Below are 15,637 nucleotides of genomic sequence, written 5' to 3'. Positions count from 1 at the left end.
AGATGAATTCATACTATTTGCATTCTTGAGTTGATCTTTGGTTTTTTTCTTCTGATTAGTTAGGTGTTGGTACTGCTGTAATGTGAAAGTATACCTGTTTGTAACTCTGTTCTAGCTAAAGGAAGTCACACACACAAATATCAGTATTTCATTCATTTCTTTCCTCAAAGACCCAGTATTATTTCTTCATCCTCTTCTTTTCTCAGAATATTCTTAACCATTCACACAAGACTTAGTTGGTTTCAGGAAGCAGATGCTGAGACTTGGGAACATATTTTTTCCAACAGCATCATCTGGATGTATAGCTGTCTTCCCTGGTGGTGAGGCTGGTGGCAGTACAACAGCCTTCAGGGCTAATATCGAGGGTCAGGCTGTTCAGGGAATTGTTAAAAGGCTTTCTGGTGAATTCTTTTTTTTGTTGACTTGCTTTTGATTTTAAGGAACCTGGTTCCACTACCTGTTAAACTAGATCATTTACAACAATTAGGTCACTATCACAATAAAAGAAAGAAGCTCCCAAGGACCAAATGTATTGTTTGGCTTGGTTTATTTAAGGATCTCTCTTACAAGCTAAAATGCAGGCCACTTGTACTCAATGGGCCTAGTTCTGCAGTCAGTTGCCCACACAACTCCTGTTGATTTCTGCCAACATAAGGGGCCAAATTCAGCTGTGACAGAAATGAAAATTGCTTTTGTGATGAAAGTGGTAAAATACTGAACCTTAGTGGTGGTACTTGTTAACAATTAAGAATAGTTAACAGAGCTGATCAAAATGTGTGTTCAGTTTTTTTAACATGAAAAATGGCCTTTTTTCAAAATGAAAAATATTGAGGAACATTTTAGCTTTCAAATTTTTCCATTTTTTTTACCTTTCACTGAAAACTAAAATAAAAAGTTTTTTGGTTTTCTGATTTTTTTTCTTTATTCTCTCACTCTCTTCTTCCCATCTTCCCCCTTTTCCAGTAGCAAGAAGAAAAAACAAAATATGGGAAAAGGGGAATAATAGGGAAAACAAGGGGAAAATACAAACAAAAAATTCTGTGAAAAATACCTATTATTTTTGACCGACTCTATTAATAATGATTATTTCTGTAGCATCAGACATGTGCATGGAGCTTTACAGAACAGTTAGGAAGATGGAGGCTATGCTCCACAGAAGTTTGCCTCAACTGACTTGATTTGGTATTCAGTGGTTGTTCAAAACAAGTGTAACCTAATCAATCATGGAGAGAGGAGGGATTGTGGTAAGAAAAGAAAGGTGTAAGATAAAGTTGGCCTCTTGTTAGTTCTCCTGCTGCATCCCTTCTATCCTGTCACACCTTGTGCACACATACTAGAATAGTCAAATTCTATTTTCAATATACAGGTGGAAAGCATCAAATGATTTACTCCAGGATTATACCTGTGTAACCAACAGCAAAATTTGGCTTAAAAAAGCTTGTTACACTACTTTAATACTTTTAATACTGGTGGGCACTAGAGTCACTGCTGAATTTGATCAGAAGATTTCCAAATGAGTTGTATAACCTTACTCCAGGCTAAATTTGGCTTTGACCCTTCAGCAATGAACCCTATTTTTATAAATCATCATACACACAGACATTTGTCTATAAAAAGGGATATTCATCCCTGCTTGGAACTAAAGTGTTATGCCAATAAGTTACTATATTTCCATGCACACATTATTCATCCAAACAGGGAAATTATTACACTAAAAGATTCTGTGCAACCAAATTACTAATTTTCCTTAAATATTTTGGCCTAGATATTAGTTCTATTAGTGTTAAAGGACCAGAAAGCAACCAGATTTTCAGACACCTGAGAATTCCTCTGCCGGGGGGAAAACTCAGCTTCCACAGCACTTGCATAGCTAGCCTTTAGTCCACCATCAAGGGGAGGTAGTGCCTTGTGGTCAGCCCACCCCACTGCCTGGATTGGTCCTTTAAGACATCCAAAAGATACATATAGAGACCTAAGGTCCTGAGAATCAATTTTACCTTTAAGGGCCTGAAACCTTGCAGGGAAGGCTCCCTTCACACCCAAACCAACTGGGAAAGAGTTGGGAGAAGAGGAGCAGAAAAAAGGCTGCCTCCTCCCTCACAGCAGACAGACACAGACGGAAGAAGGCTAGCCTGTGGAGCTCACCAGATTGGAAAGCTAATTGGTATTCATCTGAAGGGAGATGGCAAAAGCCTTGATGAGGCAAGAGGCCTGAGATACAATCTCAGTCCCAGAGGAAGGGCTGAGGGAGACTGTTGTGTCACTAAAATAACTGAAGGGGGCGCTAGGCTGAGAAAACCTATGTAACACCATACCCGGACACTAGGAGGCACTCTGGAGGTGATACAATGACATGGCCCCTGCAATACCCTTGCTTTTTCTGGCCCTGGTGTAGGAGCTGGAGAGAGGGGATAGCCAGAGCCTGGCACACTCCAGAAATCCTCACTTGGCATATGGTCCCTGCAGGACTGTTGCTAGCTGGGCTAGATAAAAGGAGCCCCAAGACTGGTAATTTATTAAATTGCAGGGTATTTATTGCCCAATACCAGTTCTGATAGCATATATGTTCCAATATATATGTGATATGTTTGTTGTTTGTAACCATATTTGTGGGTGTTTGTTATCTACTATGAACAGCATCAGCAATGTGCATCTAAGATGAATGGTGTGATAAATCCTCAAAAACATAAGCCTCTTTAAAATGGGGCCATTTAATTTCCAGTTTTGAATCTGGATTTAAAGACTATAACAGTAGCAGTATATCAAGTTGTGTATCCTGGATCCCCATGGTTTAGGCCTCTGCCCCAGCTGAGTTAGCAATCAATTGCTTTTACTGTATTCCCCCCCCCCCCCCATGCAAATAATGGGCTAAATTCATCCCTGATGCACACGGAATGATGTCAGTGATGTTACGTTAGGGATGAAATTAGACTATTTTTCAAAAATAAATGAAGCTTCCTCAGTGCTACGATTCCCTGTGTGTTTATTGCCTACTTTGGTACACTGAAGCCCTTGTTGGAAGGCAGATTAATAACATAGTTCTGAAGTTTCAGTATCTTTGACAGTTATAATAATAAAACATAACATGTAATATTATTTATTAACTTGTATCCTGGCAGTACATAAAGGAAACAACCAGTGTTAGAGGCTCATTATGCAAGATACAGTACAAACATAGAATTGAAGACCCTGTCCAAAGAGCGTACAAATGCAGCACTTTGTGTTCTGAGTATGGGGTATCCAAGAGTAAAAATATCATGGCCAAATTCAGATCTCTAACACCAGTGTAAGCTGGGAGTAACTCCACTGAAGTCAGTAGAATAATTCTGGGTTTACACCAGTTTAACTGAGATCAGATTAGGCCCCAGAAGTTTAAATTTCCTTAATAAAATAAAGGATTTGTACAGAGTCTTCTTTTCCCTTTGTTTTCCCACTCAAAAGTCTATAAAAGTCTCACCGTATCAGAGAAACCTCAGATTTATGTTCAATTTGATCCAACTGTTTTCTGTTGTATAGTATCCTTGTAGATGATGAACTATTCTATAATCTTGTGTAGTTCAAATATAAAAGTTTCCTTAGCAAAAACAATCCATTTTCTGTGCAGAAAGACAGATAATTCTCCTATCTGAGAAATTAACCTAACCTACCTGCAGTGAAGCAGAAGCGTGAACAACTATAGTGGGGGTAAGCTGTGAAGTGGAAATAATCTTTAAGTGGCTTTTTGGAGCAATTGTATTATGTTGCCAAGTTTCTGTAAGACTCTGCTGTATTAATATTATTTGATTAATTGCTGTGTAATGGATTAAGATTGCCACCCCTAGTATGAGGTTATAGTTATAAAAACACTGTTTTATCACTGACAATAATTTTACTTTATACTGATAACACACACTAGAAAGTTACTTAGATGAACATTATTGTAATATTATTACCATTGACATGCTGTCCTTTCACAGTATGCAATGCATTCACAATTGGGGACTATATCTTGCATTTGACCTCAGTGATCCAATAGTTTTTTTTCCCATCTGTCTAACTTTTGTGACTTTAGTGTATTCATTATGATGAAATCCGAAAAAATGAAAGTCTCTGAATTGCATTTGACATTTAACACTAGAATGGACAAAGAGCTAGGCAAGATTGTGTTGGAGCAATCGCGTAGAAGCAAGGAAGGGACTAGATGAACTAAAAAGTTTGTTTTATCAATAATTTACATGAAGCTGCAAATCAACTGGTTTATGAATGAGGGCATCTCCATATGAGATGGGATACTGAAGCTTTTTGATCATGCAAACTACTGACAGAGAGATTGTCTCATGGATGCCACCTATTTATGATTGCAAACTGGGGAAGAGGTTGGTTCACACAATCACAGAACATTCCTATGACAACTACAGCATTATGTAGAAAAGTAATACTGGGAAAGCATTTAATGCATTTTTAGCTTCTTTTAATACAATTTAGCAGCTGAGGAAAAAAGGAGAGGTATCACAATGTGATCAGCCAGCGCTCCATGGAGCACTTTTAGCAAGCCTCTGATATAATAGAACTTGTGGACTATGCATTTATGCTCAAAAGGGGGAATTTTTCCAGATACACATGTTTGTTAGATTGTGGCTTGATTCTTCTTTCACTGAAGTCAGTGGTTAAGCCCCCACTGACTTCAGTGTGACCTGGACCAAGCCCCAAATCTGCATGCCAGACTCTTACAAAATGTTTTTTTTTTTTTGTAAACCAGGTGTTCTTCAGGCTTTGGTGCAGTACAAAGATGCATCCTCCAATTTCCTGTGGATTTGTTTGAAATTTGAAACTTTATTTTGTGGGTTATCTGTCCGTTTAAGGAAAAATCCTTTGGGGTTTAATAAGGATTAAACATATAAAGTTTTATGTACATATCTCTATAGACTGAAATAGCCATATTAAAAAAACCCTACAGAATTATATAGAAGGGATATGCTTTCCGTTACATCTATAGGGAAGTCTAAAATATAAACAAATACTAACATTTTCTAATAAATCTTATATGCCTTTTCTATAAAGATTTGGCAACGGGCTTTGTTGTAAGGATACGTTGCTGGGTTAGTGGTTCTGTTGTGTGGTGTGTGGTTGCTGGTGAGTATTTGCTTCAGATTGGCGGGCTGTCTCCCAAGATCTGTGAGAGTGATGGGTCGTCCTTCAGGATGGGTTGTAGATCCTTGATGATGCGTTGGAGAGGTTTTAGTTGGGGCTGAAGGTGATGGCTAGTGGCATTCTGTTATTTTCTTTGTTGGGCCTGTCCTGTAGTAGGTGACTTCTGGGTATTCTTCTGGCTCTGTCAATCTGTTTCTTCACTTCAGCAGGTGGGTATTGTAGTTGTAGGAATGAATGATAGAGATCTTGTAGGTGTTTGTCTCTGTCTGAGGGGTTGGAGCAAATGCGGTTATATCGTAGAGCTTGGCTGTAGACAATGGATCGTGTGGTATGATCTGGATGAAAGCTAGAGGCATGTAGGTAGGCATAGCGGTCAGTAGGTTTCCCACTAACCCTGGAACCTATCCTTGCAACAAAGCCCATTGCCAACTCTGCCCACATATCTATTCAGGGGACACCATCATAGGGCCTAATCACATCAGCCACACTATCAGAGGCTCGTTCACCTGCGCATCTACCAATGTGATATATGCCATCATGTGCCAGCAATGCCCCTCTGCCATGTACATTGGTCAAACTGGACAGTCTCTACGTAAAAGAATAAATGGACACAAATCAGACATCAAGAATTATAACATTCAAAAACCAATTGGAGAACACTTCAATCTCTCCGGTCACTCGATTACAGACCTGAGAGTGGCTATTCTTCAACAAAAAAATTTCAAAAACAGACTCCAACAAGAGACTGCTGAATTGGAATTAATTTGCAAACTGGATACAATTAACTTAGGCTTGAATAGAGACTGGGAATGGATGAGTCATTACACAAAGTAAAACTATTTCCCCATGTTATTTCTCCCCCCCCCCACCTCACCCCCCACTGTTCCTCAGATGTTCTTGTTAACTGCTGGAAATAGCCTACCTTGCTTGTCACCATGAAAGGTTTTCCTCCCTCCCCCCCGCTGCTGGTGATGGCTCATCTTAAGTGATCGCTCTCCTTACAGTGTGTATGATAAAACCCATTGTTTCATGTTCTCTGTGTGTGTATATTAATCTCCCCTCTGTATTTTCCACCAAATGCATCCGATGAAGTGAGTTGTAGCTCACGAAAGCTTATGCTCAAATAAATTTGTTAGTCTCTAAGGTGCCACAAGTATTCCTTTTCTTTTTGTGAATACAGACTAACACGGCTGCTACTCTGAAACCTGATACTATTTGAGAAAAGTGCTATTTTTAGTTAATAATTTCCACTCCTAATCTGGTTGCAAAATACTTGTGTTAAAAAAACAGAAATAATGGTTTTCAAAAAAAGAGAAAAATTGTGAAAAATAAGAATAAAAACACAATAAAATAGTAAAGAAGCTGAATGTTTAACCATCCAAAACCCAAGTATTTTATATATTATGCACTTCATTTCAAGTAAATTATATGAAGAAGGCTACCATGGTTTCAATTCCCTCTGTGTTATTGGATATTAGGGGGCACAGAAATAGAGCTCATAAAGTATTTTCATTAATAAGCTCTCCTTCCTGTATCCTTCACCTTCCTGTTATTCTTCACCAGAACACCCAATTCAAGTTTTAAAAAAATAGACTAGCATGAATCAAAAGCTATACAACACAGATGCTACCATCAGAATCAGGTCAGTTTTTAACTTCATTAAATTGCTGTCATACGGTGTCTGCTGACATGCATCAGACTTTGGAGAGTCTTACTCATCAGGTATTCTCTAAGATTGTTAACAAGAACAGCAACTCTCATTAGGGGTCCCCAAAAAGCAGTTAATTAAGGGACAAAGGTTGCTCAGATTGTGACAATTACACCTGTAGGGTCCTGTAGAAACACCAAAATATCTAACTAACGTATGTTTGGTTGCTTAGTACAAGAAATAAAGAGCTAGTCCATTACGAAAATGAGAGGCAGAAACTGTCACCCATTTGAAAAGCTTTACGAAAATGATCATCCAATTAGTGGCTATGATCAAATCAAGCATGAACTCTCTCTGGATGGCTCCATAATTTTCCTTCTTGCATGGTGTAATTTCATATTGCTCAAATGAACTCATGAGAGGTAATTCAGTTCCAAACAGTTTTCTCATCACTGCTAATTATACTAATACATTGAAATGCCTTGTACAAAATGCATGAGCCCTTTAAGCCACCTCATTAATGTGATATAATTTTTGCCAGAATATATATCAAACCTATTATCACCACAGGTTTTCTTTAGCTTTTTTTTTTTTTTCAAAATGTCTATCAAAAAGCTTGAAAAAGTAGATTTCTTTGGTCTGCTGTCCAGACCAAACTGTTTCTTTGAACTGTGGTTGTCTATTGTAGTATTTTTCTTTAAACAGTACTAGCAGTACGCAGTATGATGGGGTATCCCTCATGCCCACAGGTTTTTCTCCCCGAGTATTTGATTCCTCAAATCTTTTTTCCAGTTGTAGCTGATTCTTTAAATGGCAAATGGTGCATGCAATAATGTGCAAAAATGAGTTATACAAACTGAAAGCAGGGGTGTAAAAAGAAGCATCATCTGAGACTAAAATAAAGACAGATTTTATGGTATTTATGTCAGTTAATTTAACTGCTGGTAGGGGCTTTTGTTGAAACATGAGTTAGTTCCAGTGTTTAACCTTGCAGCATTAATTTATGCTTTATGGCATGAGTACTTCATCACTCCCTCCTTGGGAAGACAGTTATCTCATTAGCTAGAATTTAATGAAATGCAAGGATACACTTCTTAATTTCAAAGATTACTATAACACAAATCAGGTGTAAATCTCAGACTGGCTGTCCCTTCTCTTTGCCTGTTTAAAAAAATAGGTTCATTTTGCAATCATATCGCAGAAATTCATTTGGTGGGATAAATTTCACTACTGCTATTCAAAAGGCATTTCTCCTCAGTAAAAGTTGGTTTAACTTTGTATGCCATAATACTGGTGACATTTAAGATCTGCATAAAGTTTGAGGTTTATAACCCATCATTACCACTATGATCAATTTAAAAAAATATAGTGTTGATTTTGCTGAGGGATTTTCTTGCGCGAGGAGTACTGAATGGGACTCTGTTTCAATTTCTTATAGATCTACAGCACATGTATGCAAATTCCACAGTACTGATAACTGACTAGGATATTTTACTGTTTTGGCATTTCAAATTAATAGTAAAAGAAGCTTAACTGTAGAATCTTGATAGTTACTGGAATTTGGACAATGTTAAATAACTCACAATATATTTTTTAAAAATTATCTATACCCTATAAAACATACATCATTTGTGAGGTGAAATCTGGGCTACACTGAAATCAATGGTTAAACTCTTGTTGGGGCCAAGATTTTACCCTGGTATGTTTTATATATTGAGGGGGTGTGAGACTTGTAACTGATATGTAAATCATATTTCTGTTTATAAAGACTCAATGCAAAAAATTAATAGGCAGAAAAATCCTATCTATGTTGTATTGTATTGGTGCTTATTACCATATTATACTCCGTAGTATACCTTCAAGGAGCTTACTTTTTACCAGTTCAAGCTATGTGGAATATAAAGCTAAGGCTGTAGTGAATGCAGGCTGGTCAAAAATGAAGTTGCTATGCAATTTTTTCCATAGCCCTTAAGTTTACTGATATCATGAATTCATTTTACTTTAGTTACTGAGACACTAGTCCTGTAATTCACTACATGTGGGTGCATCACTGTGTACTATTGTGCCTGTATGCAGTAATACCAAGATTCAGGGAGTTCATGATGTTAAGTTTTTTGCCTGTGAAGGATGCCGATTCTAAATTCTTGTTAATAATAGCAAACATAGTTTCCTTCACATTGGTATCAAAAGAGGGAAGTCTATCAAAATATTCTGGTATCAGATAATGTTGATGGCATTCCCTCATAATGAAGTCTTTGATACATGCATATTAAGATCTGGAAAAATATTTTTTTACATTAATAAAGAGCAAAACCAATATTTTACACCTAAATAGTGCATTAGAAATTGTGTCCCAAATTTTCAAAGATCATTAGGCACCTTCATGGTCAAATGGTCACCTTGTTCAGTTTTAATTGGAGGATGAGCAGATAAGTAATTTTCAAGATGGGGTGCTCGGCCTCCTGTGTGCCTACAGTTTGCCTTGAGTATATAAGGTATATTTTCAAACTGAATGTCCTGGTGGGGAGAGAGAACATCCTATGTGGTTTTGTGCACTTTGTTGTTCTTTTCACTAATGCATGGAACGCTTATACTCTGCAATTAAATTATTTGTATTTGTAGTACCACAGTAACCAGAGCCGGCTGTTTACAGTGATCTGCATTTCCATGATCTCCCCCAGCAGTCCAGAGCCCTGCCTTCCACAATGGAGGATGACTTTTGGTCTCTGCAGCCACACGCCATGTTCTTACACAACAGCTGTTCTACTCAGGTACCTGAAAGTTAGGTATCGGCAGGGCATGTCTAAGTCAGGTAATTAGGTGCAAATTGAAGGAACAGAAATAGATACCATGTAAAGTCAAGCACAAGGGTTTATTACGCACAGCACTGGCAGAGTGTCACTTTGCTTATTAGGCTCAGAGACACTGCAAAACAATTGGTTACAATAGATTATATAGGGTGCTCATTGTGCGGAGAGAAGCGATGGGGTGGGAGGTCCCAAGCCCCTGGATAGGTTCTAGCAGCAAGATAAGATAAGCACAATAAGCCAATGGTCTAAAAGATTACAAAATGGCTCCGCCCATGGCTCAGGTTAACATATTGCTAATACGCAGGTAATTACTCTCAAACTATTCCTATTAAAGTATATAGGTTAAATCCTAATTTTGGGGTCCAGGAGAATGAAGTAGCAGCTCTCCTGGTTGACCAACAGGTATATTCCTGGAGATTTAAAGCAAAAAAGCAATAATTAGTATGTAACAATAATAATTGTTTATAGTTTTACCCTTGCATTTCTGTGGACTAGGATTGGCATACATCTGTAAGGGGAGGATGTCATAACTCATGTCAATCATGTTAGGCCTCTCCCTGAACTCTGACATCTGAGGGGTATTGTACCACTATCTTCTTCCTGCATCAGGGAGTTAACTTTGAGGCCCTTCTAGCGCTTCGTGTGTCTGTAACTCACGGTAAGGACACGCAATTATGGCTCACCATCTGGAGTTATGCTGATTCCACTCATCGACTTGAAACACACAAGGTTGTCTGTCTACCCCTGCTTTCTTTTAGCTATGTATTGTTCTTTGTTAGCTAGGCCCCAGGCCTCAGATCAAGCTGTGGACTCCAGGCCTATATGAAAAGTTCTTAACAGAAACTGTGGTTAAGATTTTACATCCACATTAAATGGATTTTGGCCCTTCATGGGTTGACTCAGAGGCCAGGAGAGTGCATGCAGGGCAGGCTGGTTTTAGAGAACTTTGGAGATGTCCTTCTGAAGGAAAAAAATAGTTAATCAAATAATCACAGAACAGCTGGTTGTGATGTCAAGTAGCATGCTGATCTAGGTACTGGGCTAGGAGATGTGCAGAGACTTCAGTGCAGAAGTCTGTGCTGTGGTCAGGGCTTTGATTGCAGTATTCATGAAGGTAGCTATCCCATGCTGATTCAAGACATTCATGCAGACCACTCTTATAAACCTGGGTCGTCCAGCTGCTTTTTGCCTCCTACTGTATATTCCTGTTTAAGTACCTTCAGAACCTTGCTATAACAGATCATCACATTTTCCTTCCCTGGAATCAAGCCCTCTTGAGATGAAATGCTGGGTATTGGCTCTGACCTATCCAGCAGGTTCTGCAGGGTCAGATATTGGATGTGCTGGACTGAGATGGCACTTCTTTGCCTTGAAGAGTTGATGTGGAAGAGTTGACATTTGACCCCTCTCTCTACCCCTTCTTCTCCACCTTTTGGCTCAGATGTGGCCAGCTTATTTATCTGCCTTCAAGAGAAGTTTATTTTCTGTTTGGGCCATTTGCCTTCTGCTTCCCTCCTGATAAGGGTGTCAGACTATGTATATCAGATATGGTTAGGTGGTTTTCACTGTACAGAAACTCTTTCTGATAACTTCAGCTCTGCATAACTGGGCAAATGCTTGGGGCATGGCCCCACAAAAATCATTGCAAACGTTCAGAAAAGATAGAGGATTCTTCTTTTAAAAAAAAAAAACCTGATCAGCCTGTGGCGTGTATACACTGGGTGCCTACAATCAGATTTATGTGCCATCCAAGTGGCTTTGAAATTTTTTGACACTATATGGGAATTTCTCCAGCATTGAAATGCAGCAGCCTCTGGATGGAAAGCAGCCCAGATGGGAAAAGGGGGCACAGCACACCATCTTGTCCTCCTTTAAGTCCCTCCTCAAAACTCACTGTAATGCATACAGTAAACGGCAACGCGACAATAGCTAGTCAGGTAGACCACTCTGATCATTACTGATGACTGGCTAACAATTATGTACTTCCAAAAGGAAGAATGGTCTACTGGATAGGACACTAGCCCAGCACTTGGGAGACCACCTGAGTTTAAGTCCCTGCTCTACTGTAGACTTTCAGTGTGACCTTGGGCAAGTTACTGTAGCCTCTCTGTGCATCCGTTCCCGATCTGTAAAATGGGGACAACAGTTCTTCCCTATTGTGAGGGCAAATACATTAAAGATTGGGAGGTGCTCAGATACTATGGTAATGGGGGCCATATAAGCCCCTAAAATAGATAGAACATTTGTTATACAGTTCCCCCCTCCCCATCTGGGATCCCTCTTAATCTCATCCACCTATTATGTCTTGCTTTTTGATTGTAAACTCTTTTGGGGCAGAGACCATCATGTATGCTTCTACAGTGCTTAGTACAATGGAGAACTACCTGGCTGTGCCGTTTACATGTTACTTTAATATAAATGTCCAATAGTAATAACAATAAACATGCTGCAAAGCGTGTGGTGACGGGACATATTGAACAAGGATGCTGAAGCAAATCCCCTATTCACAGGAAGCTTGCTATGGAATATCTAATACACACACAGCAGACATGATATAATTTTTCAAGGTTTCAACCAAAAGACTCCTCCGCAGTAAACTGCATGAATTTCAGAGTATCTACCTAAGAAGGAGGAAGTGCTGAATTACTCCTGCTTGGATTTGACCTTCTGGTTTCAAGGAGTCTGCACAGTTCAAACCAGATGCAAAGACTTACATTTAATATACTGTATGAATGCCTAAATATTACTGAGAGTCACAGGGTAAGCTGGCCTGTTAATGGGGCTGTGGCTCAGCTACACTCCATGCCAGGCTCAACCCACCTTTCCCAGGTGAAGGGAAAAATGCTGGGGTCATAAAGTGGAAGCTGGGGGAGGGAGAGCTGCAAGAAGGCTCCTCCAGGAAATCCTGGGTTAGGAAAAGAATGTGCTAGGTTAAAGGCTTAGATGGGGACATTTGCTGTGTAGGCAGCAGGAGAAAGCCTCTGAGATAGAGGCCTTAGGAGGGTCCGGGAAACAGGACCTGGTTTACTTGCTTTGGTTGTTAAACTGTGTGTGTGTTTGAACAATTGACACATCCCTGGAATGCTGACTCTGGTGGAAGCATCATGGATGCACTGGCTGGTGAGCTGGCCCACCGGCTTACGTGGTGGGGAAACTGAGACAGAAACAAGGTCTGACACCAGGCTTGGGGAGATCCTGTTACACGCAGCAAGAACTGATTTAAGAATGGTTTTGTTCTTCATTTAAATATCAAACAAGATATATTTTGAGATTACAGATGAAGAGCTAAAACAATTGTCACTACCCACATGCATCATCTGTTTCATGCTCATATGGTACATTCTAAATAGGGCCAACTTCAAGAAAATGTGCAGGGCTTCAGATTTGGGCTTTTCCTTTGACCGATCTCTAGCTTTTATAGAAAGCTTTTTGAACTCCTGAGCTCCTCACCCGTCCTCTCTTGTTCACTGCTCTATAAGCTTTCATGTTGACAAGCACTGTACTTGTTTTCCAGAATTCCTACTAGCACTGTAGTGGTTATAATCTGGATTATCTTCTTTTCTCAGTAGCACTGATGGTAGTTTTCAAGGGAGTATTTTCACTCATGGCTGCTCTTCAGTTTATTTTATTTTTGCCTTGCCAGATGCTCTTTTTCACATTCCATCTTCGAACAAGTGTGGCCTCCTTTGCAGCGACTGTGTACACAAGGCTCAATTGCTCATCCTCTCAGAAGAAGTTTACTTTTCTTTAAAGTCTAGACATCTGTGAAGGTGAGAGGCCTAGATCTTGATTTCTGAAGAAATGTTAACATGGTGGGAGGGTAATCTTATTCACCAGAGTTACAACTTGAATGAAGTGCTTTCCTTTTAATTCTGTATTCTTGCATGCAAGTTCATAGCAATCTCTGAATCTAACCTTTGACCTAAATAATTTCTTACAATAGTAATAGAAGCAGTTTGTCTAGTGGTTTTAGCAGGGAATTGGAACCCAGGACAGCTGGGTTCTAGTGTCTGCTGTGTTACTGACTGAGTGCAAGATTTTGAATTAAGGCACTGTGGGTACATTTTCAAGAAGCCACTGGTATTGGTTCCTAGGTGCCTAAAGTGTCAGTTAAATCCAGTATTTAGGTACCATTGAGATTCTTCAAACCCTCCCCTCAGTTGCAGCTTACCCCTGTAGGCACCTAAATTCCCTGTCCACCTACATTTTCACCAGTGTAGTTCCCTAAGTTTTTGCAAGTGGGCATGTGTAAAATTGCTTAATTCCTAATACCTCCCAAACTGCTTGATGACTAAACTCATGGCTAAACCCTGGTGGGATTCACAAACTAGGCATTTCCCCTCCTATCTTGCCTGCACACCCTGATCTGGTTCACATGTCCAGAGCATGAAAAACCCACACAAAATGCAGCCGAAGGTGAGCAGATTGGGATTTGTGTGTGTGGTGGGGGTTCTCAATAGACCCAATAGTTTGGTGGCTAGGGCATTCACTTGGGCTGTTGAAGACGCAGGTTTCACTCTCCACTCTGCCTGATTTGGACCCAGGTGTCCCACATCTTTGGAGAATGCTGTAACCATCAGCCTGTTGGGTATTCTGGGCAGGCTGCTCTCAAGTCCTCTTCTTTAAGGTGTTCCATGTTGTATAACTAATTCAATATTTATTGGGCCAGAAAGAGAATGACAATGACTTTCATAGAATCATAGAATATCAGGGTTGGAAGGGACCTCAGGAGGTCATCTAGTCCAACCTCCTGCTCAAAGCAGGACCAATCCCCAACTAAATTATCCCAGCCAGGGTTTTGTCAAGCCTGACCTTAAAAACTTCAAAGGAAGGAGATTCCACCATCTCCCTAGGTAACACATTCCAGTGCTTCACTACCCTCCTAGTGAAAAGTATTTCCTAATATCCAAACTAAACCTCTCCCACTGCAACTTGAGACCATTACTCCTTGTTCTGTCATCTGCTACCACTGAGAACAGACTAGATCCATCCTCTTTGGAACCCCCTTTCAGGTAGTTGAAAGCAGCTATCAAATCCCCCCTCATTCTTCTCTTCCGCTGACTAAACAATCCCAATTCCCTCAACATCTCCTCATAAGTCATGTGTTCCAGTCCCCTAATCATTTTTGTTGCCCTCTGCTGGACGTTTTCCAATTTTTCCAATCCTTCTTGTAGTGTGGGGTCCAAAACTGGACACAGAACTCCAGATCAGGCCTCACCAATGTCGAATAGAGGGGAACGATGACATCCCTCGATCTGCTGGCAATGCCCTTACTTATACATCCCAAAATGCCATTGGCCTTCTTGGCAACAAGGGCACACTGTTGACTCATATCCAGCTTCTCGTCCACCCGTAACCCCTAGGTCCTTTTTATAGCACAGTTAGGGCACTCACCTGGGGTTTGGGAGACCTAAGCTCCAGTTAGTGCTCTAGTGAATAACTAACCATTTTTCCAAAGTGCAACAGTTTCAACAGGTGAGATTGAGATCAATCCACCCCAGAACACCTTATAGCCTAGTGGTTAGCTTGCTAACCTGGGAGACCTGCATTTAAATCCCTGCTTTCAATCAGGTGGAGTGGGGTAGTGTGTGCCAAACTACTTTTAAGGCTTGGGGCCTCTCCTTGGCATTTTCTACTGGCAAACTTAGGCAGCTTGTTGGTTTCTGTGAATCCTCCCTGCTCCCTCTCTCCAAGCATTGAGTTAGGCAGCCTGGGCCGAACTCAGGATTGTGAATTCCACTGGGCAGCATGGTGCCTAAGAGTTAAGTGTTGAAATGCCTAAGTCCCTTTGTGAATGTAGACCCTAGGGCAGGGGCGGGCAAACTTTTTGGCCTGAGGGCCACATCTGGTTTCTGAAATTGTATGGAGGGTTGGTTAGGGTAGGCTGTGCCTCCCCAAACAGCCAGGCATGGCCCGACCCCCGGCCCCCATCCACCCCCACCCCTGCTCTCTGTCCCCGACTGCCCCCGGACTCCTTCCCAATCCAACCTCCCCTCTCCTTCCTGACTGCCTCCCGGGACTCCTGCCCCATCCATCCCCCCCATTCCCT

General features: G+C 40.5%; 1 long non-coding RNA gene across 1 annotated transcript in view; it reads left to right on the top strand.

Moving 5' to 3' along the window:
* The window catches only part of LOC119856683, a 49,458-nt gene that overhangs the window by 20,930 nt on the left and 12,891 nt on the right, over positions 1-15,637 (top strand). The window contains exon 2 of the long non-coding RNA XR_006282119.1: positions 9,401-9,549. This is a non-coding gene — a long non-coding RNA (uncharacterized LOC119856683). The remainder of the gene's footprint in view (positions 1-9,400; positions 9,550-15,637) is intronic.

Source organism: Dermochelys coriacea, chromosome 6, assembly GCF_009764565.3.
Source record: "Dermochelys coriacea isolate rDerCor1 chromosome 6, rDerCor1.pri.v4, whole genome shotgun sequence".
Lineage (NCBI taxonomy): Eukaryota > Metazoa > Chordata > Testudines > Dermochelyidae > Dermochelys > Dermochelys coriacea.
Note: the sequence above shows the minus strand (reverse complement) of the source record. Positions and strands in the feature narration are given on the sequence as shown.